Source organism: Eutrigla gurnardus, assembly GCF_963514095.1.
Source record: "Eutrigla gurnardus genome assembly, chromosome: 1".
NCBI lineage: Eukaryota > Metazoa > Chordata > Actinopteri > Perciformes > Triglidae > Eutrigla > Eutrigla gurnardus.
Window position 1 is genome coordinate 6,599,685 of NC_139915.1, and position 24,049 is coordinate 6,623,733.

Sequence of the window (24,049 nt, forward strand, 5' to 3'; positions counted from 1 at the left end):
TGATGAAGGCATTGATGTTATGGACTGGCCTGCCCATTCCCCAGACCTGAATCCTATTGAGCACATCTGGGAAATCGTGTCTTGTTCCATCCACCAACGTCATGTCGCACCACAGACTGTCCAGGAGTTGACTGCTGCTCTGGTCCAGGTCTGGGAGGAGATCCCTCAGGAGACCATCCGTCGTCTCATCAGGAGCATGCCCAGGCGTTGTAGGGAGGTCATACAGGCACGTGGAGGCCACACGCACTACTGAGGATCATTTTGACATGTCTTGAAAAAACTCCACAAAAGTTGGTCAGCTGATTTTCCACTTTCATTTTCAGTATATGATTCTGAATCGAGACCTCCATAAGATGAGGATTTTGATTTCATTAATCATCCTTATGTTGTTTTGTTGTCAACACATTGCACTTTGTAATGAATAAAGATTTCCAACGTTTTATTCCGGTGCAGACAATGGCCCACCTGGATGAGTGTTATGTTCTCTAGGGGGGGGTACTAATATAAAGTTATTGTATATTAGTTCATGTCTATCTATCTATCTATCTATCTATCTATCTATCTATCTATCTATCTATCTATCTATCTATCTATCTATCTATCTATCTATATTAGAGGTGTAACGATTCATTCGATTAATCGATGAATCGATTGTCAGTCCTATAGATTCTACTAAATCGATCTGCAAAAATAAATAAATAGAATGAATCGCTTTGGATTCACCAATAATCGATATAATGCATTTAATCGGATGAATCGTGATTCTTATGATTTAATGTTTAAATACGTTTAAGACACTCTCTCCCCTGCCAGCATGTACTCTATTGAATAATGTTCAAAATAACTGAGCAATGTTAAATTACATTTTTGTATCCAGCATAAAATATTATGCAGGACTACTTTTTTCTAGAATAAATATGTTATTTTTCACCTTTCAGAAGAATACAGATAGTCTCACTTGCATTATAACATGTTTATTTCATGGATATAAAATTTTGGTTACAAGTTACTGAATCGAATCGTGGTTTACAGAATCGAATCGAATTGTTACAAAAAAGAAAAATCGTCCTTGAATCGCCATCTGCTGTATCGTTAATCGAATTGAATCGAATCGCTGTGAAGCTAAAGATTCACACCCCTAATATATATATATATATATATATATATATATATATATATATATATATATATATATATATATACACAAGTTACTGAACTTGTTAGTACAAGTGGTAGCAGTAAACCAGAGCCTGTATCCACGGCTTTACCCAGTCTGAAAGGCAGCATCCTCTCCCTCAGTAACAAGTCTGCCATCGGTTGACAGTCTCACCTGTTGGCCGCACGGTTGTGCTCGCAGACCGCTCGCGCGGTGTCTGTGCTCTTCCTCTGCGCATGCGCGGTCCGCCAACGGAGCGGAGACCATTTCCTCCAGCAGCAGGCCTTGCAGAGCTTTGCCACACACACACACTCACACATGCGCAAACATATACACACATATGCAGACAGAGTAGCAACAAACGTCAAAGCAAAGCCACGTTTGGGATTGCCTAATCGTATCGCCGCTGAACCTGGATGCGCCCCAACCGCAGGAGTCCTCCTCATGGGCCTACATCGCTAATTTGCAGCAACATCTGCCCGACACCACAGCGGTATCTTTTGGGTGAGTTACCCAGAGCGCAGTCACTGTTTTGTCTCGTTGTGTTGCTGTTGCAACGGGGGTTTTTTTAGCTCGGGAAGCTTCAGGATAGCGCGCAGGGAATGTCATTGTTGGGCTTCGTTTTCTCCAACTTCTTGGACGAGGCTTTACGTCACATTCACTAACGGCTTCGAAATAGTACGGCGAACGGTTCACACTGTACAGAGCTATCTGTTAAATCTGTTTCAGAGCGTTAGCCTTAGCAGCTAGTCAACATACAATGTAACGTCACGAGATCCATTTTCGGACACAGTGTATGCTAGGTCCAAACTGATTTTACGTCACCCCCTCCAGTCGTTTTCCCGACACATTCGTTGTGTTTGACAGTAGAACAGCAACACACAAACAAGGCAGCCGTTAAAAGGACGTTTTGGCGATATTTTTGGTTGCCTACAATGATTTTCTTGTTGGGGGGGCGGTTTTTGCGGCTTTGCCCGAAACCTCCGAGTCACCCACCCTCTTCTTCCCTGGTTCCATAGTCGGACGCCTTGGTCCCGCGTCTAACGCTTCGTGATTTTGACCTTTACTTACCTGCCACGATATTCCCAGTCTTCTATGAATGTTTGTTGACACAGCCTAGTTCAGTACTGTGGACAAGCCCCGAAATAAAGCTGAGAGTCGGTTAAACAAGCAGCGCTGTGCTTCAGGCTGATTAGCCGTTTTGATTTTGTGTGAAAATGTCGTTTAACTCACTCTAGAGGGACAGTTGAAATGATGACTACATGGATTTAGAAGTCGTCCAAACACTGTGGTCTGGGATTTTTGGCATCGTTTTGCATTTTTGTTGGGAAATGCAGAGGAAGAGCACCAAAGAATGTGAGTGTCCGATAATGGACTCCTTTATTTTAGCCACCTCCGCGCTGCATTACAACATGGGGGGCTGGAGCTGAGGTTCAGCCCCTTGCATTGAGGAAACACTCATCCGTGTCTCTCCACTGATCTCGTTTTAATGTAACGGGTCTACCATTATAACAATGTGTAGCATTTGTCTTTGTTTGCAATATATGTCATTGTATGTAACTGTGGAGAGGTGACTGAGTTATTTATGACAGCAGATCATGTAAAATAACATTATTATAATGTTTAACCCATGGGGAAATATGTTTTCTCTTGCTCCCCTCCGCACGGAGGTTGGAGGTCAAAATTTCCTGAACAACATCCAGGGTATGGTAGAGCATCTTGACACTTGGATGGCTAATACTCGGATTGAAAAACATGAATTTAGTTAAATTAAATTGTGCTATTGTTGCATATTGTTGTTCATCCCTTGCATCCATGGCTTTGTTAGTTCCTCGCTCAGTAATTCAAGGTAACCGTCCGACTGAAACGTTGAAATGTACATACCTTTGCAAGCCGTGGCACGACTGACAAAAACGATGTAGTGGGCCTACTTTGACACTTGACATAGTTTTCTCTTTCTTCTTTCTCCTGGCTTGTTTTCAAGGGACACATCTAATCCCAGCATATTATGTCAGTGCCTGTGCTTGTGATCTGACCTGTCACTGCTCAAAATGTAAATGATCATCCCCCATCATGAGGCTGACCAACAATTGTATTTTGCATCATAATTGAAAAATGAGAATATTCAAGAATTTCATTTGCATTTATTTAGTGCATTATTAAATTAAGATTAGAAATTGTGACTCAGTGAGGGTGGGTGTTCGTCGTTTGTTTCTGTGCAACAGTTGTTATCTCATGATGATGCCCACCTGTCTTAACAGTTGGGCTGATTTAAACGAGTGCAGTGGGCTGACGAAGCAGCACGATAGCTTTGGGGGTTCTTTTCAAGAGATTTTACTGAGATTTGTTGGATTGAGGGGTGAATGTGAGGCCTTGGCATTCATTATCCCCAGAGGAATCTGGTGAACCAGACTGCAACATGTTAGGGATCCATAAGCTGCGTCTGTCGGGGTGAACCTGCTGCCGGTGTGTTGGGATGTCCAATATAGTGCAACAAGGGTCTGTCTTGGAGTAGTGTCAATGAATGCTTTTTTTTTTTGTTGCAAAAGTTAAGCAATTTTAAGCACGAATGGTTTATTTTCAACACACTGTGTAATTAACCAGTCCTGTAAACACAGCGTGACTCAGTAGTGAGACTGTACAGCTCTCCATCTGTGAACTCAGACTCATCTAAAGTAGCTTCGACCACACTGAGTTCTCTCTGGTTCTCTCTTTGTCATTAGCTCTCTCCTTATCTCGCTGACTGACTGACTGGCCAGATCGGAGTAGTCTAATCGAGGTGCAGCTTGACGAGGACTAGAGGTGACAGGAAATGTCTACGAGACATGTCCGCGGGCCCAGTTGCATGTCCGCTCGCTTCTTTTAGCAATGAATTATGAGGAGGGGGGGATCGCTGTCTGTTCGATCCTTAAAGCTGCGAGGAGCTGAGCTGTGTTACTGTCTAGTGTTAAGCTCTGGGCCTGTCTTCTATGCTCGGCAGGGAAGTAATGGCTGCTCTGTCTGTACGCTGACCATCTCATTGCACATTTAAAGCCTGTCCAAGGCCCTGCTGACCTCAACACAATGACCGCGTTTAGTTCGTTTTTCCCCTCCAGCCTCTTCAGTCCCACGTCCGCTGTCTCTTTAATCAGCAAGTACAATAACAGAGGAGGGATTTATCGTGGAGACTTTGGTGCAGAGCTTAACGTTATACTGCCACTCACGAGCAACAGGACATCACAGATGGTTGCAAGACGTGTCTCTGCACAGGAGGCTCCGTCACTTTGCATAGATGCACTCAACGTTGTGAACATGCTGGATGTCTGCATTTTGGCAGTCTGGTATAGTGTACTAGTAGTGTATTAGTCGTTATACCCAAATACACAGGGATGTATTTTAATATTACTGTAAAGTTATTTGCACATTCTGAGTTATGCAGGTTTATTGTAGACGTGTACGATGCAAAGTGGCGAGCAGCGCCATGGTCCACTTGTTGAGGAAGAGTGATGAAAATGAAGCTGGCAGCAGTGCTTCCTCTTTTTAAACACATATAAACGTGTATTTGTGTAAATGTATCTTAAACAATGAATCCAAACATTATCAAAATTGTTGCTCATACTTTGTCAGTCGACTAATCTATTATTTTTTAGTCTCTTACAGTTTGATATAAGTGTTGTCATGTCAAGCATCATAGATTAAGTCAATTATAACTATATTCTTTTTAAAAATACATTTTGTTCACATTGGTTTTAAGTCATTGTTGGTGTTTTTTCTTTTTAACTTCACTGGTGAGAAACACCAGCTTTCAGTGGTGTAACAGTTCACCAAGCTATCACATATACAAGAGGATTGATTAAAGGTAAATCATAAATGACTATATATATATATATATATATATATATATATATATATATATATATATATATATATATATATATATAGTAATTTATCCACTGCTGTTTGACTCCCATGTCATCTTCTCTGTTCAGCACCTGATGAGCTGTAATACAGGCAACCCCCTCATGCCCTCCTTCCTAAGGATCATGCAGCCCAGTAGAATAGTGGCATTGTGGCTGCCATCTTGCGTGCAAACTCAGCGAGGCCTCTCCATCTGGGCAGCGGCTGGTCAGTCAGGCGGCTCCTTGAAGGCCGGGAGGCTTCTACCGCCACGCCTGCTGGCTAGCTCCACAATGTAGGCAACGAGTAGAGCCGCAGGCCTGACACATGACCAGTCTATCACTACGCCCACGGCCTCCAGAGGTTTCCCACTGCAAACCGTTTCCCACAAAGATGATGCAACATTTTAGCATTTCTCAGTCTTATCCAGAAATACATAGAAATATGTATCCTTTATTTATGCTTTATGTCCATCTTATTGACGATTATTTGATTGTTTTCCACTAAAAAGGATGTTCACTAAAAAAGATGTCGTGTGATGCAATAAAAATATTTGTTACTTAAATAAATATAAAATGATTTCAGTATGTTCAATTAATTTGGACAGAATTATCTCAACATGAAATTTTCATATTGTCCCATGCCTTAATGGTGCATCTATACCACCGATACCCAGAGCTACCTCATGGTGCAAACCAGCACAATGCAATGACACTTACTATGTGGCAAATGACAAGATAACTGTTAAAACATCAATCACATTGTCACCTGGCAAGGTGTGATGATCAATGAGCCATTCTTATGGATGCAAGTTTGTGCCGTGTAACTGTAATAATTGGACAGACACCCAACTAATCGCGTTACAATATGATGTTGGTATGTTATCAAATTCTTCCGCGAAAGCAGCATCAGCACTCTCCTGTAGAATAATACACAATGCAACAAATACATGCACAGTAGGACGCTATTACCATCAAATTCTCAGCACAATAAAATTACCATTCTAACTGAAATTAGATCATTGGGCTTAATCAGCAAGGAAAATAAACAAGCAGTCTGTCGGATGCTGCTGTTGCTTGTTTAACATTCTGCTTGTGTCCTTATGTTTCCAGCACTACAGTATGATTGAATCTAATAACAAAAACATATAAGGAAGTGACAGGGCATTAATGGGTAATATTTCACGTTATATAGCAATATACCGTATTGTATGTGATGAGGGATTCTAGTCAAAGGATCTTTTGGAGGAAAGGAGCTTGAAAAAAACAGTTTATATATAAATAAAAACAGTTTGAACATGTACACTATCAGCACAGACAGAAGTTGAGCGGATGAATAACTAACTTCAATCTGAGGCTTTGCATAAACAGTCTAACTGAAACATGGTGATTGATCAGCGGTGCTGCCTTACATGTGCCAGGAATCCTACCGTTCACATCTCCAGCTGATGTTGACTGAATGACTTGTTTGTATCTGAGTACCCAACACACCTATGTTTGCTGGGTAATGTGATGCAAACCTATTATGATTATCAGGAGCTCACTATAATTTAGTTAGATCCTCATTATTCTGTGATAATTTAAGTTGCTGCTGATTGATCTACACAGTAGTCTTAGTAATTTTGCTGTGTGAAATCATGCCGATAACCAAGACTGTACTTTTATCAAGCCTGATGTTCAACCTCACTGTGGTTTCGGGCAGATTTTGTCTTGTGACGTTTGAGGTTTAAACTGCCCCCGTCTTGCAGTGTTGAGTGTGCAAACACGGGAAAACAGCACAAGTTGTTCAAAATGTGCAATTAAGTCGTAGGAAGAAGGCATACATTTGTCCGGTATGGTGATATATCCTGTACCTTGATATTATTCATGGGATGTGATTTCGTCTTGAAGTTTATATGGAAGCAGCCGTCACTTTCTAAAGGCATCCTATGGTTTGATGCTGGAGGGGGAGAGAGGGAGAGAGGGAGAGAGGGAGAGAGAGACTGGCATAAGTGAAAACGAGGCAAAAAGTGAAGCACCCTGAGCTATGAGCCATCCATACAGAAGTCCTGTTGAGAAGTCAAATGCTACCAATCTCATTTTATGTGGTTGTTTGAGCCCAGGCGGAGCAGGTCAATAGGACAGCTTTATGTCAATATTGGACTTAAATATAATTGCTTTCTGTTTTAATTTGGGATATTTTTCATTCATTAACTTCTACCAATTTTAATTCACAGAAGATGTACCATGTCAAGATGTTTATTTGTATACTTCATGATGTTAACAGCTCTATAGTGCGATTCCACACCCCCATACAAGTTCCCAAGTCAAGCAGGAAGTGGACTTCACCAAAGACCTGTGCCAACATATCATTTATATGTGGGGCTTCCCCTGCTAGCCTCCAAAGTCTGACCACTGTTTCCCTGCACACAACAACACTTGTGTCCTGGTACACTAAAGTCCTTTGTGTTAAGGGGGAGATGCATAGGAAGTGGTAGTGATTTCCATTATCTGGATAATCGTGAATGTCCTAATGAGCAGAGAGATTTTTAGGAAAATGCACAGGTTTGCACAATTTTTTATGTATCTTCTATATATTCAGGGGACCTTATGATTTATGTTTACCCTATTTAAGATTTGTTTTTTCCACTTAAAAAAGATGTTCACTAAAAAAAGATGGTTTTTGCATGTTTTTAGTGGCATTTTAACAGTATGAAACCTATTTTGATGATTATATTGAATATTGTGAATCGCAGTTGGCCAAGATGATTGTAAAATGTTCATATCGTCCCATGGCTTGTCTACAGGATGAATCACACACGATCATGACAATGAATCCTGTCTCAGCAGGGAGGCTTCAGAGCTTCCTTTTTTATCTGCGAGTGAGTAGTGTTTGGGAAATTGGACCTGAATAAGATCTCTCCTCTAATACAGGCTATTCTATTGAAGGAAGATTTCAACTTGATCTTTTTCTTTCTGTAGAATGCCCCTCAGGCTGTCCTTTTAATAAAGGCAAACATACTTTGGAGATTAAACCTGCGCCGTGTTGAGCCGTTTCTTGTTGACCGTGGCCTACATGTGGGCATGTTTCTGTTCACCAGCTGATGAGCCCCCTGGCTTATGGAGAGGAAGGTAGCCGGGTAGATGGATGCATAGATACAGAATTATGGATTTAGAGATACGAGGCAGAGGGATAATTCTTTAGGTCTTATCTTCTACCATTTCATCATACACGGAAATCCTAGGAGCACAAGAATGTCACGATCACGGTACAGATGGTAGTCTGCTCTGATGATCATTCAGTACTGATTATGAATCGGCTAGCGGGCATCTTTCCCTGGACGGTTTTCAACATAAAAGGGAGAAGGCTCATTGCGTTTGATGTAAACATCTGTTGTAAATGAAGCATGGCTGTAAATCACCACATCGGACTTGTGAGTTTTGGAGTAAAATTGTCACTCTTTCTCCTATGTCATCCCTTTTTAAGGCTTTTTATTTTATGTTCTCTTGCTCATTAGCTTAACATCATGCTCCCTAATATCATTGTCATATTCAGGATTGGTTTTCATTCTGTATGCGAGTTGTTGCATGCGCTCATTAATTTGTAATATACTAGTAATTTATCATTAGCTATGGATATTAACCCGTATGTAATGGGTTGCAACCAAAACTTCCTGTTGACTGTAGAGGCTAAGTCACGCCCCTTCCTGTGTTTCCCATTGGACCTTATTTTGGACAAAAATATGTACAGTAGTCAACAGCGAGAGACAAATTAAGAGCCATGGTACAACTTTCGGAATATTATTTTGCATGTAAATAGCCTACACCGTTCCTCTCTAGTCTGCTTAGTGCAGCTTGTGAAAAGTCAATATTGTATTCCCACCTGATACAGGGTCTCTCCCCAGGTATTGTTCAGCCAAGAACCCAGAACCCAATACATTTTACTTCATGATACATTTAGTTAGGATAGGCACACGCTATATATCACTGTTTCTGTGTGCTGCTCTTTAGTGTATTATTAATTAATTATTAAGACATCACATCTACTTCAGCCTCTCAGCATGAAATGTGCAAGAACAGTTCTTGGTTGCTATAATATTGTCAGTCAATAGTAGGGGTGAGTATTGGCAAGAACCTCAATACGATATGTATCACGATACTTTGGTCACGATACGATACATATCACGATATTGCGATATAAATAAAGATGAAAACACAAGTACGGTACCTGTATATGTACATCAGATGATATTGATCAGAGGACAAATTGAGTCAAAACTATTTCATTCAAAACAGCCTCTCCATTTCATTAATTCCCATGAAATTCACTGGAATAAATATTGCAAATAAAATGAAAAAGGATAAAGTGCTGCATTCACAATGCGTCTAAATATGATTTTTTTTTATTTTAAATCGATCTTTGGAATTGAAAAATCTATATTGTATTGGGTGGCAAAGTATTGCGATATATTGCCGTATCGATATTTTTACCCACTCCTAGTCAATAGAGAAATAGGGGATTACTGCAGTTGACTATTAATAGTGATTTGTTTTTATAGTCTATGCTGACGCTGCTAATTCATTGACTTTCACATCTTTTCTCTCACTCACTCATTTACAATTACATTCCCACTTCCACTCGTTCCATTCTCGCACCGACTCTAGACTTGTCACCCACGTTGAGTCACTCCCATCCATTCAGACCCATAAATGATTACATGTTCACTCTCTGTCGCCCACATCTGCGGTTCTTGCTGATGTCCAAGTCTCTGAGGGGACCACGGGGTCAGCCTGGGAGGGAAATAAAGCCGTCTCAAGTTTCTGCAAAGCTCTGTCTTGAGTCTCCGGGGAGCCTAAGAATGTACCAAGCATTTAGGATACGCAGACCCCTCCCTGCATATTCTTCAATTTGCTTCAGTTTTAACCTCATTGTGTCAAATCAGGGGCAGAGTTTAGATAAATGTTAGGTTGTAGATTATTCTCATGCTTGTTGCCAAGTATGCTTCCTGCATTTAGCTCAGTCAGGCAACCAAAATTGTCTATTGTTACTGGCATAGGAGGCACTTCATGTTGTCACTTTGATGTTATTGCAGTAATAAAGCACCAATCTCTTTATGTGCTTGTGTGAGGCAATTTTCCTGGCTCAGTCCTGAACCCTTTTATGAGCGCATGTCCACATATATATCTATATATTGAATGGTGTGTTGTTGGTGAATCCAGCATATGGCCGGAGTCTTATTGTAGTATATTTGTAAGAGCTTCATGCTGTGTTTTACTGAAAAAGGCAAGACAAGTTTAGGATGTTTGCTCAGGTGTGTCCATCTTGTGTCCTGTGCTGTTCCTTCCTGCTCCCTCTGCCGTGTTTCACCTAAGAAAATGTTTTTTGTTTTTGCTGAAACAATTAATGTGTGAGCCGATGAAATGGTGCTTATTAATTACGTCAGTTATCATAATATCAAATTACAGCCGCTCCTCAAGAGATTTCAGATTTCCTGTTTGTGTAAGTGTCGACTGTTGATCAGAAAGAAAATGAGCCGTTGGAGGACAGAAATTAAGTTTTTTTTTTTTTTTTTTTTTTTTTTAGGGCATTTTATATGCTAAAACAATCAAACAATAGTTGAGAGATTATTAAATAATGAAAATAACTAAGGCTGCAACAAGCGTTAGCGGTGTTAGAAAATGCTGAAAAATTCCAATCAAGTGCGAGATTCCAACCTCTTGTTTTGTCTGTCAGACGGTCCCAAACCCAAAACTGTTCTTCACTTTCAAGGTGTGTGTGTGTGTGTGTGTGTGTGTGTGTGTGTGTGTGTGTGTGTGTGTGTGTGTGTGTGTGTGTGTGTGTGTGTGTGTGTGTGTGTGTGTGTGTGTGTGTGTGTGTGTGTGTGTGTGTGTGTGTGTGTGTGTGTGTGTGTGTGTGTGTGTGTGTGTGTGTCTTTTGTTAATTTACTGGAGAAATCTACTGAGCCCTGCGCTCTCAGAGGCAGCAACTGCAAATCTTGCCTGCAAACATTGACTCTGCATTAGCAGGAATTCTCCTCTTTGATCCCTCTTGTGTGTTTCTCTGTCTACCTGGATTTTCTCATCCACATCTTTGCCATCATCTTACCTCCTCCTCCCCCCCACCCCCACCCCCCACCACAACACTGTGAATATGTCTGAATATGGTGAATTAATTGGATGTTTTTCTATGTAGAACACACACTTTTAGATACTTTATCTCCGCTCTATGTTCTTTTAGTCTCCATGAATTTGTTCACTGTATGCATTTTCGCAGTGTTTCAGTTCAGTTCTGCTTCAGCTGATGTGTTATTGTTTTTCTGCCTGACACCAGAGACTGCTTGGCAGGCTCAGTATGCTGGCTTGGTGTGTGTGTGAGGAAGCAGGTTCGTTGTCTGCTTTGATCAAAGCGAGGTGTGGAGTGTAGGAGAATCCGTCTTTGAGGTGAGCATCTCCTTGCAACAGATGCAAAGCCGGTGATAAGAGAAAGAATTCCCTGTGTGAACGTCATTGTTGGTGTGATTTAACAACACAAAGGCTTAAATCTCTGTCTCTCATACATTCAGAGAGACACACAGCCAGACTTTCACATACAAGCCATTTATAATATAGTGTCAAAGCAACACTGTACTGATTTACATCTGTCAGGCAGTTCTCCTTTCAGCTAATTAGGCTACATTTCTTAACCTAGACTATGAAAAGAAACCAATGACCTCATTGGATTGTCTCTGGGGTTCTGCTATTGTAGCTGAAACAGTGTTGATTTTATGAGATATTGCTCGGGCAGTTTTTTTATCATTTTCATCTCAAACATTTGGGGAACCAAACACTTCTTGCATTTTATATCAGTATTTTAGATATTTTCGGCATCAGACATGGAGACCTTTTTATTAGTGTTGATTAAATACCCATAATTCCACTATTATTCATCTTTGACTCTGAAATAGTGACAAGACGATGTTTATAAATACAAAACCCCCCACATGTTTTGTTGCAATAATGGCAAATGTATTAGCAGTCCTATGGGAAAACCTGCAAGACTCTTAAGAGAGCACACTTATTTCACTTCCTATCAGTGTGTGAACATGCATGCAAGAATGTGCATTTGTTTAATCTGTGTGCACACACACACACTTTCATTTCCTGTGTGCTAGTGGACATGCGGTTCAGTCTAAGCAGGCAAATGTGCTCGTGCCCCACAGTGGAGAGTGCCCCACACTGTGTGCTAATGCAAGTCTGTGGTTGTGAATTAATAATTCAGAGTGCTGGCATAGCTGGGTGGAGCCTCTATTATTAATGGCTGGCACTGGAACCAACAGATGACTGCTGTTAATATTAAGGACCAGCAGACGCTGTCCTCCGCCAAGAAACCAGGCAGTCTTCTACACTTTCATTTCTGTCTCTATCCTCCATCCTTGGCCATCTACGCCCCTCTACTCCACCCCTCTAACTCCTCTGTTGCTATGCCCTTGCTCTCCTGATCTGCCCTCTCCATCTGTGTGCATCTCTCTCTCTCTCTGTCTCTCTCTCTCTCTCTCTCTCTCTCTCTCTCTCTCTCTCTGTCTCTCTCTCTCTCTCTGTCTCTCTCTCAAAAAACAAGTAATTACTTGAACAGGGTAATGAACATTAGGGGCAGCTTCACTCAATTTACTTTGACCATGTTTTCTGCCGATGCTCACTAGTCAGTTAATTCATGCAATGTGTGCTAATGTGTCAAATTAGTTATGTTTACAAGTCATTAATTGGCGGCTTGCTGAGCAGAAACTATTGCAGTTTTCCAGGACACGAGGTTTCGACCGCCGTCGCCTCTTGTGTTAAACCACGACAGCCCGATGAGTGTTATTTTTCACAGTACAGCTCTTATTCTACCTGTCCTTGTGTTCTCGCTTGGGCAACCAAGTATGTCCGTGTCCACCTTCTTTTTAGAGGCTGCGCTCACCGAATCTCAATTTGTCAATTTGGGATTACTCTGTGCTCAGGTAATCTGTATAATCTCTTATTTTTGAGCTCAATAGTATACCAGTGTGCTTTGCGATTTTAGATTTTCTCCCCAGCTTCTCCCCTCAGGGTCTGTTTTCGTCCCATGTGCCCCTCTCCTCCCTCTCTCCCCTCTTTTTTAGTCCACTGACTCTGATTTTCCTCCATGGTGTCAGTGCTGTTGCCACTGAATGCTTCTTTTATTGAAGAGATTTGGAGCTCCAGTCACCACTAATGCCGCTGCCATATTGTACCAGCACCCCGCTGTGGCTGCTGCTAATGACATTCTTTGTGTCTCCATCCTCGTGCTTTGCCTCCTTGTCTCCTCCTCTGGTGTGAATGGAGGGCTTGTCATGTGTTGCCATCAAAGGAGGAGGAGAGGCAATGGAAGCGACAGCAAGCACCCCCTCCCCCTCCTCCTCGCTCATTCTCTCATCTCCTGGGATATTTGAAGCCACTTTTGTATGTCTGTGTGCGTTTTTGAGAGACAGCATATATTAGGCCATGGTTGAAGAATACGTTTGCATATGTAAGCAAGGGGCAGCAAGCATACACTATATTGCCAAAAGTATTTGCTCACCTGCCTTGACTTGCATACAAAAGTCATAAGTGATATTGCATTCTTAATCCATAGGGTTTAATATGATGTCGGTCCAACCAACAGCTTCAACTCTGCTGGAAGGCTTTCCACAAGGTTTAGGTTTATGGGAATTTTTGACCATTCTTCCAGAAGTGTATTTGTGAGGTCACACACTGATGTTGGAGGGAAGGCCTGGCTCTTAGTCTCCACTCTAATTCATCCCAAAGGTGTTCTATCGGGTTGAGGTCAGGACTCTGTGCAGGCCAGTCAAGTTCATCCACACCAAACTCTCTCATCCATGTCTTTATGGACTTTGCTTTGTGCCCTGGTGCTCAGTCATGTTGGAACAGGAAGGGGTTGTCCCCAAACTGTTCCACAAAGTTGGGAGCATGGAATTGTCCAACATCTCTTGGCATCCTGAAGCATTCAGAGTTCCCTTCATTGGAACTAAGGGGCCAAGCCCAGCTCCTGAAAAACAAGCCCACACCATAACCCCCCCTCCACCAAACTTTACACGTGGCCCAATGCAGTCACACAAGTACCGTTGTCCAACCGCTAAACCCAGACTCATCCATCAGATTGCCAGATGGGGAAGCGTGATTTGTCACTCCAGAGAACGTGTCTCCACTGCTCTAGAGTCCAGTGTGCTTTACTTCACTGCATCCGACAATTTGCATTACACTTGATGATGTATGGCTTGGACGCCATGGAAACCCATTCCATGAAGCTCTCTACACTGTTCTTGAGCTAATCTGAAGGCCACATGAAGTTTGGAGGTCTGTAGCGATTTACTCTGCAGAAAGTTGGTGACCTCTATGCGCCTCTGCATCCACTGACCCTACTTGGCCTACCACTTCTTGGCTGAGTTGCTGTCGTTCCCAATCACTTCCACTTTGTTATTATCCCACTGACAGTTGACTGTGGAATATTAAGGAGCGAGGACATTTTCACGGCTGGATTTGTTGCACAGGTGGCATCCTATCACAGTACCACGCTGGAATTCACTGAGCTCCTGAGAGCGACCAATTCTTTCACACATGTTTGTAGAAACAGTCTGCATGCCTAGGTGCTTGCGTTTATACACCTGTGGCCATGGAAGTGATTGGAACACCTGATTTCAATGAAGTGGATAGGTGAATGAATACTTTTAGCAATATAGTGTATATTAGGCCAGACAATGAGGCTATTTTGTGCGTTGTTTTTGTGGTTGTGCGAGTTCAGTAGCATTGAGAGGATAAGCAAAGGCTGAACAGTGTTGGCTCATGAGCACCTGCAAAACAGATGTCTTGTCAAAAGAGCACAGATGCCTTCCAGAATCCCACAACCCTCTGGCTCCCAGCAGGCATCCCTCTCCGCATCCCATCTCTCCCATCGCCACTCTGGGCGCTTCCTATCCTTGCCTGCCTCCACATATCACTTTGCACTCCAGTGTAGTCCTCAGTCATTCAATCCTTCTGCTCCACTCTGCCTTTGAAGACAGACACATGCATACCTCCACCAGCATGATGATTGCCTCTTCATCTCACACTTCATGGCTAATGGATAGTTGGTGCCAAGTCTGTACAACCACTGACACACACACACACACACACACACCGTTACGTTAACGTTGGTAATGATGCAACTAACAGTCATGAGTGAATAATCTGTCAATTATTTTTTTAGCATCATTCAATAATCAACCATTGAAACGTGACAAGGAACTGGAATTTCCAGGAGCCTGGGTTGAGGTCTTTACTTTGTTTGTTGCAGTGAAAATTGCAGTTTTTTCCGTAGTAAGATGTTAGCATTAGCTTAATTCGCTTATAGTTAAGAGAGAAAGAGACCCTCCAATATAATAAAATCTGCTTCTATTTGGATCATTCATACCTGAGTTGAGATATCATGTTTTGGTTATCAGCAGTTTTTTGACTGTAGTAAGATGTTAGCATTAGCTTAATTCGCTTATGGTTAACAGAGAAAGAGGCCCTCCATTAAACTGAAACCTACTTGATTTGTCAGGCAACATAATATAATAATATCTGCTTCTATTTGGATCATTCATACCTGAGTTGAGATATCATGTTTTGGTTATCAGCAGTTTTTCGAAAGAAACTTGAAATCTATGTTGAATGTTCTACTCAGACTGTGAAAGTATTAATGCCTTCTGGGGCTCTTCAGGTAGCCTTAAGTCTGAGAAAATGAACCTGATGATGTCATTATCACGAGAGATGCTATTGAGTTGCATTATGGGACATGTAGGGTCCAGTGTTATTGGAGCTTGACCCCTACTTTGTACTTAAAGACATCATATTTAATTACATTTACATTTAGGGCATTTAGTAGACGCTTTTGTCCAAAGCTACTTACAATAAGTACATTTGTCAAAAGAAAGAAACTACAACATATCATTGCCAATAAAGTAAGAGTGAAAAATAGAAACAAGTGTAAGGTCCTCGTCTGAGTAAAGTGGTTGCTGTTCATCAAGGATACCTTTAGTACAACAGTGCTATGATCAAAGTGCTAGAACATAGAAGGGCAATTTTTTTTTCTTTCTTGTGATGCTCAATTGCTCGACTACCCCTTCCTGTATTTAATATTTTTTTTTTTTAGCTGATTGAATGATTCTTAACTTCTGTACATGTGTGCTTCTTTAAAAGACCCAACATGATCCAAATATAAATTGGTAAATCCTGAAAGAAAAGTAGTACAAGCCTGCGCACTCACAGCAGGCAGCCTCTTTAATGCCTCCATAATGTATGCAATGATGGAAACGACTGCAGCCTGCCTCTGCCTGCATGGTTATTGAGAAGATATAAATAGCCAGGCCTGGTTGAGTGTGTGCTAACACTGGAACCGCTGCACACAGAGCTCAAACAATAAGCCGACACCACTACCCTTCCTCCCTTCTGCTTTCTCCAGTCCAGCGGCCTCCCAGAGCTGGAGAGGGGAGGGGGGTGGAGTCGCTCTCCCTCTTCCTTTCTTTCTTCCACTTCCTGCCTCCCTGCTTTTGCAATCTGTCATCAGCGGTGAGCCCGAGCTTGTCACTTGTTACGTCACAGAAGCAGGCAGGAGGGCTGCCTGTCTGCCCACCTGTCTGTCTGCCTGTGGTGGGAGAGGTTTCTTTGTCACGCTGCTCCATTTTTCACTTGGTTGGATAAAAATGGGGGGCGACGGCTGTGGATGAGACAATAGCATGACTCCTTTGATTAAATGCAAAGAAAGGATGTCCTTTTTTTGTCTTCTTTGTTGGTATTTCGGGTTCTGTTCGGGCGTTGATGACAAATGAGGTGCCTTAATGCATTCAGACTGACTCAAGCTGTCATGTTTTATCACTGTTTGTTAGAAGGAGCAGGACAGAGTCATGTATCATTCAACACTTATGGGAGTAAAGCCACTATGGTGATCTGGTTTAAATCTCTGAGCCATCTGGTGAATCTGTAAAATACACATCATAAATGTGTATTTTGGATATTTTCTTTCCAAAAATAGCCCACAGATCTCATTCCTCTCTTAATTTAGATTAACCGTGTGATACCCTTGAGCAAGGCACCTATATCTAATCCCTCTTGTGCAGCTGCTCGTTGATGCTAGAAGTCTGTGGTTGTGTTGGGCAGCTTTTTTCAAGTCAAATAACAGCCTCAACCCTGCGTTCGGCTTTCCTTCTGTTGCTGCTGAGCCAAAGAGCAGCCAGGGAAAAGAGTTTCTGTGGGACAGTGAAAACGGCACCGCAGCAAAAAAAAAAAGAAAAGGTGAATATGGCTTGAAATGTTTCATGTGGCAGATGGTAGTGGCAGGCACAGTCGTAATTATTGAGTAAGCCACGGTCTCTCTCAGCTTCCTTTTGCTCCGTGATCTCCTCCTTTTATTATTCACCATCTCTTGCAGCTCTTCCATGCACCTGTTTGTACCAGAATACTCACCCAACGTTACTTTCTTCCCTGATCCATCCATACTCGAGGTGTCTGAGCTTTTAAAATGGGCCAATCACACCAAGATGCTTCGCTAGAAATACAGCGTTCGCAAAATCGTTGTTCTCCTATATGGTAGGTCGGGCCTGGCGTCCACTTGTCTCTCGATAGAAGATTTTCTTGCATTTTTAAATGAACATCAAACTTAAATATTGTGAACTTTCAACGACGCTCATCAATGTCACAGGTACAGGCTAATTACAATTATTTTTCAGTATGTCGTGAACAAAAACAGAACATTTTATGAGTTTTTCCCCGTCCTCCTCATCCAACAGCAGAGCAACAGCATGAGCTCCACATCTGCTTGAATCCACAATTGATCGCCTCGCTGCACACGCACCCCCACTCCAGCTGTTTTGCCCGATTTTTCCAAGGGGTGTTTTTAAAGCAGCATCGCCTGTTGCAACGCATCTTGCTGTGATCAAGGCCAAACTTTAAAACTACATTTTTAATCTTTATTGGTTTGTAATGGTTGATTAGTGGTCTGACTTGTGGTAAAATAGTTCCTGCTTCCTGGCACTGCGTGCACGTTATCTATGAATATAGAATTTAGTGCCCTGCCTACCTATAGATTTTGGGGTATTTGAATGTATATTTCTTTTAAATGCAACTTTGTTTTTAGTTTTTTTTAAAGAACACTGTTTGACCTTATATCAGCCTGGTGAAGAAATCTTGTTATCTTTCGACATCTTTGCACTTAACAGGGACCAAATACAGACTCTACATCAGTTGTGCATCTTTGCTAAGGACAATAAACCCACTTTTGAAGTGGAATACAATATCTCAGTGGCTTCCGGAGAACACATTTCTGAGGCTGCATTTCAGTCGGGGCAACACCTTTCCCAGGAACTAGGAATCTGAATGACTTTCAACTCTTTTCCAGGATGGAGGTCATGGCATGGCAGTTCTTCTGTGCACAATCTCGCGTAGTCTCTCTGTGAGAAACTCACCATGTCTGAGCAGCAAAGACGTTTTCCGCTCTCAGGCCTGACTGAAACTCTGTGGTCTGAGGTTTAGTTTCTCTGTTAGCACTTTCAGAAAACATCTATTTTTACCGACTCGTGTTAAGTTAAGTCGATCCCAGCTGACATTGGAGGAAGGCAGGGTTCACCTGGACAGGACGCCATTCTATCGCAGGGCTCTGTTGTGATGTCTCCCTCTTTAATATGTACCTGTTTTATTTGAGGTTCATAACAGTACATTGCACAAAGCAGTTGTTGGTCTCATTAGTTTGTGCCAAGTGCAATGGTAAAGAAATGTTTAAATATTGAAATGTTAACCAGACATTTTTTGATATCCATATTGTGTAAAAACTTACATTAATCAAGTAATGTGAAATAATCGATAACTGAAAAAATACATAATTCTGTGAATTGGAAAAAAAATATTAGATTTGTTCACAAAAATCACTAGATTAATCATTAAAATAATCTTTTGGGACCGCTCTAGTTCTGTCAAAAATAGACACCAGTACAGATGTCTGTCTGTAATATAAAACTGATAGTGTGACCAGTAAATGCAAAATGTGTTGGATATTAAAAAATGGGGACAGGCACTACAATGAAGGCTATTACCTCACTTTTGTACACATGTCTATATTTGCATATTTGCCAACCAGCGGCTTCATATTTGTTCACTGACTGGACAGCACCTGTTTGGCTTCATATGTGTTGCAAACAGGCCTGCTGTCAAGTCCTTTACATATTGGGAAATGTGATGCAGCCACAAGTCATCCGTTGTTGACACTTGACAGGTCCATGCTGTCCACTCTGCAGAGCCTCCAGCACCGTTTTATGAGCTTGTACTGTGTATTTGCATAGTCAGTAGGTCACGTAAATGCCCCTCCACGGTTCTTTTGCTGCTGCTCTAGTGTACAAGCTGTGCTGGCTTTACTGAGTGTTGGATAGCCATATCTGCACTGTACTTTTTAAGAGATAAGACATTGTTGATGGGATAAATGACATACTGTAAATAAAACTCTGAACACAGGTTGACAGCTGAATGGCCAATGTTCAGTCTTAAATAACTTAAATTGCTATCATGATGGAGAGGTAAATAGAGCCTTATTTAAAAAATAAAGGATATGAAAAATTTATTATTTATTTATTCTTTATTAATTCAGGGAGACCTTATGATTTATGATAATTAAGATTCTTTTGGTTTTCACTAAAAAGTAAAGAAAAACAGATGTTTGCCTCATCTGTAACGGAAAAAGAATATTTCAATCTTAACAAGATGGAAAGTGATACCAGTATGTTTAGTAGGGGTGTAACGGTACACAAAAATCTCGGTTCGGTACGTACCTCGGTTTTGAGGTCACGGTTCGGTTCATTTTCGGTACAGTAAGAAAACAAAATGCAAAATATAAATGTGCTAGTTGTTTATTACTTTTGTGCTTTTAACAGTAGGAACATGCACTGGAGCTAGAATGCTGCTCAAAAATATAAATACAAGTATTTAAAATATTTATTTAAAAAATAAAAATAAATAAAAATAACAGACTGTTTCTTTAAAAAAAAATCTCCATCTGATGTGCAAAATTGAACAGTTGCAACACTAAATAGTTTCAAGTTGTTGCTCAGATTAAATAACATGAATAAGGCTCAGACTGTTTTTTTAAAAACAAATCTTTTCTCCATCTGATGTGCAAAATTGAACAGGGCAGGGAGAGGCTGTTTAAATGCGGTGGGGAGCTGTGTTTGCACTAAAGGCGGGTCCACACCGGACCGAAAATCGGCGTCTTTGAGAGAGTCGGCGTCCGTGACATGAGTCTCCTTGGTGTGGTCGCTCGAATCGGCCCACGTCGGCGTTCATTTCAGCCGATTCAAATGTGTAATCCGCCATTCGAGTCGGCCATATTAAGTAGCCCGACTTCATTTACCGACGCGAGTCGGGCAGTCGGTGCGGTGTGGACCCGCCTTAACGCTACGCTCGTCTTTCTCCCCGTTGTAGCGATGTTCACGTGGGGGTGGTGCCGTTTCAAATGCGTCAACAGGTTTGACGTGTTGCCAGAAATATACCCGACCTCACATGAACAATGTCGGCAAACCGCTTTGCCGAAGTGTTCCCAAACGGGAGACCTTAATGTCGCGGGAGGGTCCTCCAACTCTGGCTTGTTGCCAACGCTAGCGGCATTAGCCATGACGTCCGCTACTACTGCTGTTTATTGTGTCGCGGTGTGCGCAACTGCGCATGTGCGGCTGCAGCACGCTCCACAAATGCGGTCCTCTACTTAATATGTCCGTATGGAAACTCGTTCGGTACGCCTCCGTTCCGAACCGAGCACCCCGTACCGAAACGGTTCAATACAAATACATGTACCGTTACACCCCTAATGTTTAGGTGCCATTTTAAGAGTGTTGCACATTTTGATGATTATCAATGATTATGATTATTATATTGATAATATCAGAAATGATTTTGGCCAGGATAATCATGACATGAAATCTTCATATAGTGACCGTGTTTATCTGTCCCTGAAGTTGGCTTAACATAGTTTACATCTTCAAATCAAACCCTTATGTGACATGACTCATGGTCAGATTGAGTGGTACTTAAATCACATTCATGTGGCGTGTATAAGTGCTCTTTTCTGCAGCACACAGAGCTCTTGTGTGGTGTTACCTGACGAACCAGACTTGGAATTCGATGGGAATGTTGTTTAGTGCTTAATTGATTTCAGACTGTCCTTTTGTTGAGTGTGATGGCAGCTGTTGTTTAACGCTGACTCAGAAAATTGGAATTTCCCCTCCGCACGATTAAAGACATCCTGATTTCAACAGTCATATGTCTGAGACCAGCTAAATTGTCACCCAAAGTCAAAGTAGACGTTTATAACCTCCACTAGATGCTGTGCGAGCAGGACGGTAATCTGTGGATGGACTTGGGCCTGCTTGGACCAGACTTGTGGTTTACATAACCCCTGGCTTTGCCACTATAGTTTTGGAAACTGACACAAGCAGTCACAGTTAAACACCGGCACTCTCTGACTTCTGTTCAAGCTTTATTTATCCAGGAAATGCTGACAGAGGAACAATCAGCAAAACAGTCTCCAGTTGCTAACACATGGTAGGTGTCCAATACAAACAGCATTGTGATTCTTTGGATGAGTGTCGGCTATTAAGAGCTGGAATAAATGTCCAACGTTTTAAAACAATAGCTTGCTTTTCTACCAGAAAAATGGAGATGGAAGACTCATTAGTCCATCAAGAGACAACTCTGCTGCCTTCGCTTGGAACTGGAAGACTGATTTGTTCATTTGAAAGACGGTCATTTAAGCTTTTACATGTAGACGAGCTTCGTGTCATCTAAGTGTTAAAGAAATGTTAATTATTATGTGCTATTATCATCTTCGTCTGTCACTGAGTCGAGTCAATCTTTCATTCAGTGTCAGAGCAGCTTTTGTGTCTGTGGCTTGCTTTAAATAGTAAAATTACATCTAATTAAATAACTCCTACATAAAGTGAAGAGAAGTAAATTGCACAAAGAGAATGTGTGATCAACCTCTGCCACAAAAGCAACAATTTGACAAGCACACCACAAACTACAGCATATCTTTTCAAAGTTGCTGTTTGGTTTTCTATCATTCAAACCTTATTTTAGTTCTTTTTAAATCCTTGTTCGTTTCAGCAGCATTCTCCATCATATGTGAGTGTATCAGTAATCTTTTTCTTCTGCCGCCACTTCAACGAGGTGGAAGAGACACCTTTGGATTGAGAGATGATTTGTTTTCCAACACCTTTGAGGAGTCTTTAACAAGGCCTAGGCGGCTTAGAGCAAAGACACCACCTGCCATAGGAGGCTTTGAGTTGAACACAGCAGCGTAGCTCCGGGGTTCTGTGTGTTGTTGTAGCACGGAAAACAAAAAACAAAACATTGCTTTATTCTCAAAAGTATAATGAATATGCAGGAATTTGTCTTGGAGGCAGAGCGCAGTGAAATATTAATGTGGTGAAACGAGATGATAGTAGATGAGCAACAAGACCCCACAGTCACTCTATCACTTTCATCTAGATTCGTCAAAGCACTTCCAGTGAAGAAGGCTGTCGCAGTAGACGCGGAGCACAAAGGCAGTTTAAGTAACACAAAACAAGACATAATGAAAATGGCACAGTGATAATATTACTGTCATCTGGCACAGCGAAAGAAAAGGCAGCACTGCACTCTGGGAAGTTGTTAAAAAAGGCTGCTCTGACATCACAGTAGGGGGTTTCTTCTTCAGAGGCTGGGCAGGACTCCTTCCTAGCATTCACAGAGTACACAGTGGAACACTGTAGCAAGTGCACAAAAAATTGATATGTTTTTTTAATTCATCACATTACCCTTTTCGGCAGGAATATTGATTATGCGTTCCTCAAAACACGGATATACACAGATTCAAAACACAAATTTTAGAAAACATGCAATTAATATGCTCCCCTCAAAGCCACCAGACTTCATTGGAAGAACTTGAACATCATTCATGTTGGATGTGAAAATATGCCGCCCCTCTACCCGACCATTAATAGCTCGCTGAACGAGTCTGTCTCTGCGTGACGAAAAAGTTCTGACAATTAGATCCAACACGAGCGAAGAATCAGCGACGGGAATGGCAGTTCCTTGCCTGACATCTGATTTGGCAACACCTGTTGCACAGTGAGCGGTAACTAGGAGGCAAGTGATTACCACTCTGTGTGACACATCTGGTAGGTTTGTGTCAAGCACTAGTCATTGGTTTGAATACAAAGTCCCAGGCCGTGTTAAGACGAACAATAGCAGAGCATCAAAAAATGCAAGCCTCCTGATTAATTTGGGCGAGAGAACGCAGGGCAGTCACACAAAGCGGTTGATGCCAGCTCAGCCACACTTGGTATTCAATCCAAGTCAATCCAATTAATGCCTCACACGGTGTGTAAAATACCATGCACCAATGTTAATTCTATTGTTTATATGGCAGGCATCAAGGCATACGAGCAAGACACCGCTATGGTAATACCTTTTTCAGAGTCTGTTTCAAGGAATACAAACTGCTGTGCAGTGTCTTGGAATCGGACAACCTTCAGGCTGGACTTCCTGGTTCCTATTTTAACCGGTAACTCTAGCAACACGTCCCAATACACGCAACACCTTGCTTCTTTTGGTGCACTGCCATTGTTGGGCTTAACTCATTTGCACCGTACAGTAGCATAACACCTGGTGGAGAAACAACACCTTCTTTCTGAGCATCAAACACAGACGGTAATTGCATTTTTTTTCCAGTATGGGTGTTGGAGCCAAATTCTTCTGAGAAATTCTCAAGTATTGGCACCAAAGTGTACACCATTGCAAGTCTGCCAAAATATATTGAATTGAAGTCCTCTTTTCACTCACAGCCTTCACTGAGTACCACTTGACTAACTTAAGGAGAGCATCCTGATGCTGAAGCTTGAATAGCTCGCAGGCATTCCTCAGCGCTGGAGAAAGATAAGAATAGCACTCACTTGTCTCTCGTCTATTGGCTCGCTAGCGTGGCTGTGGGTTGGCGAGGCGCTGCTCCGTTCCAGCAGCGCTGCTCCAA

At 41.8% G+C, this 24,049-nt stretch overlaps 1 protein-coding gene across 2 annotated transcripts in view; it reads left to right on the top strand.

Moving 5' to 3' along the window:
• Window positions 1-1,444: 1,444 nt before the first annotated feature.
• Window positions 1,445-24,049, top strand: part of LOC311018125 (collagen and calcium-binding EGF domain-containing protein 1-like) — a 36,440-nt gene continuing 13,835 nt past the window's right edge. For both annotated transcript variants that reach the window (XM_084016933.1, XM_084016932.1), the window contains exon 1: window positions 1,445-1,660. The gene's annotated coding sequence lies outside the window, so the exon portion shown is untranslated. The remainder of the gene's footprint in view (window positions 1,661-24,049) is intronic.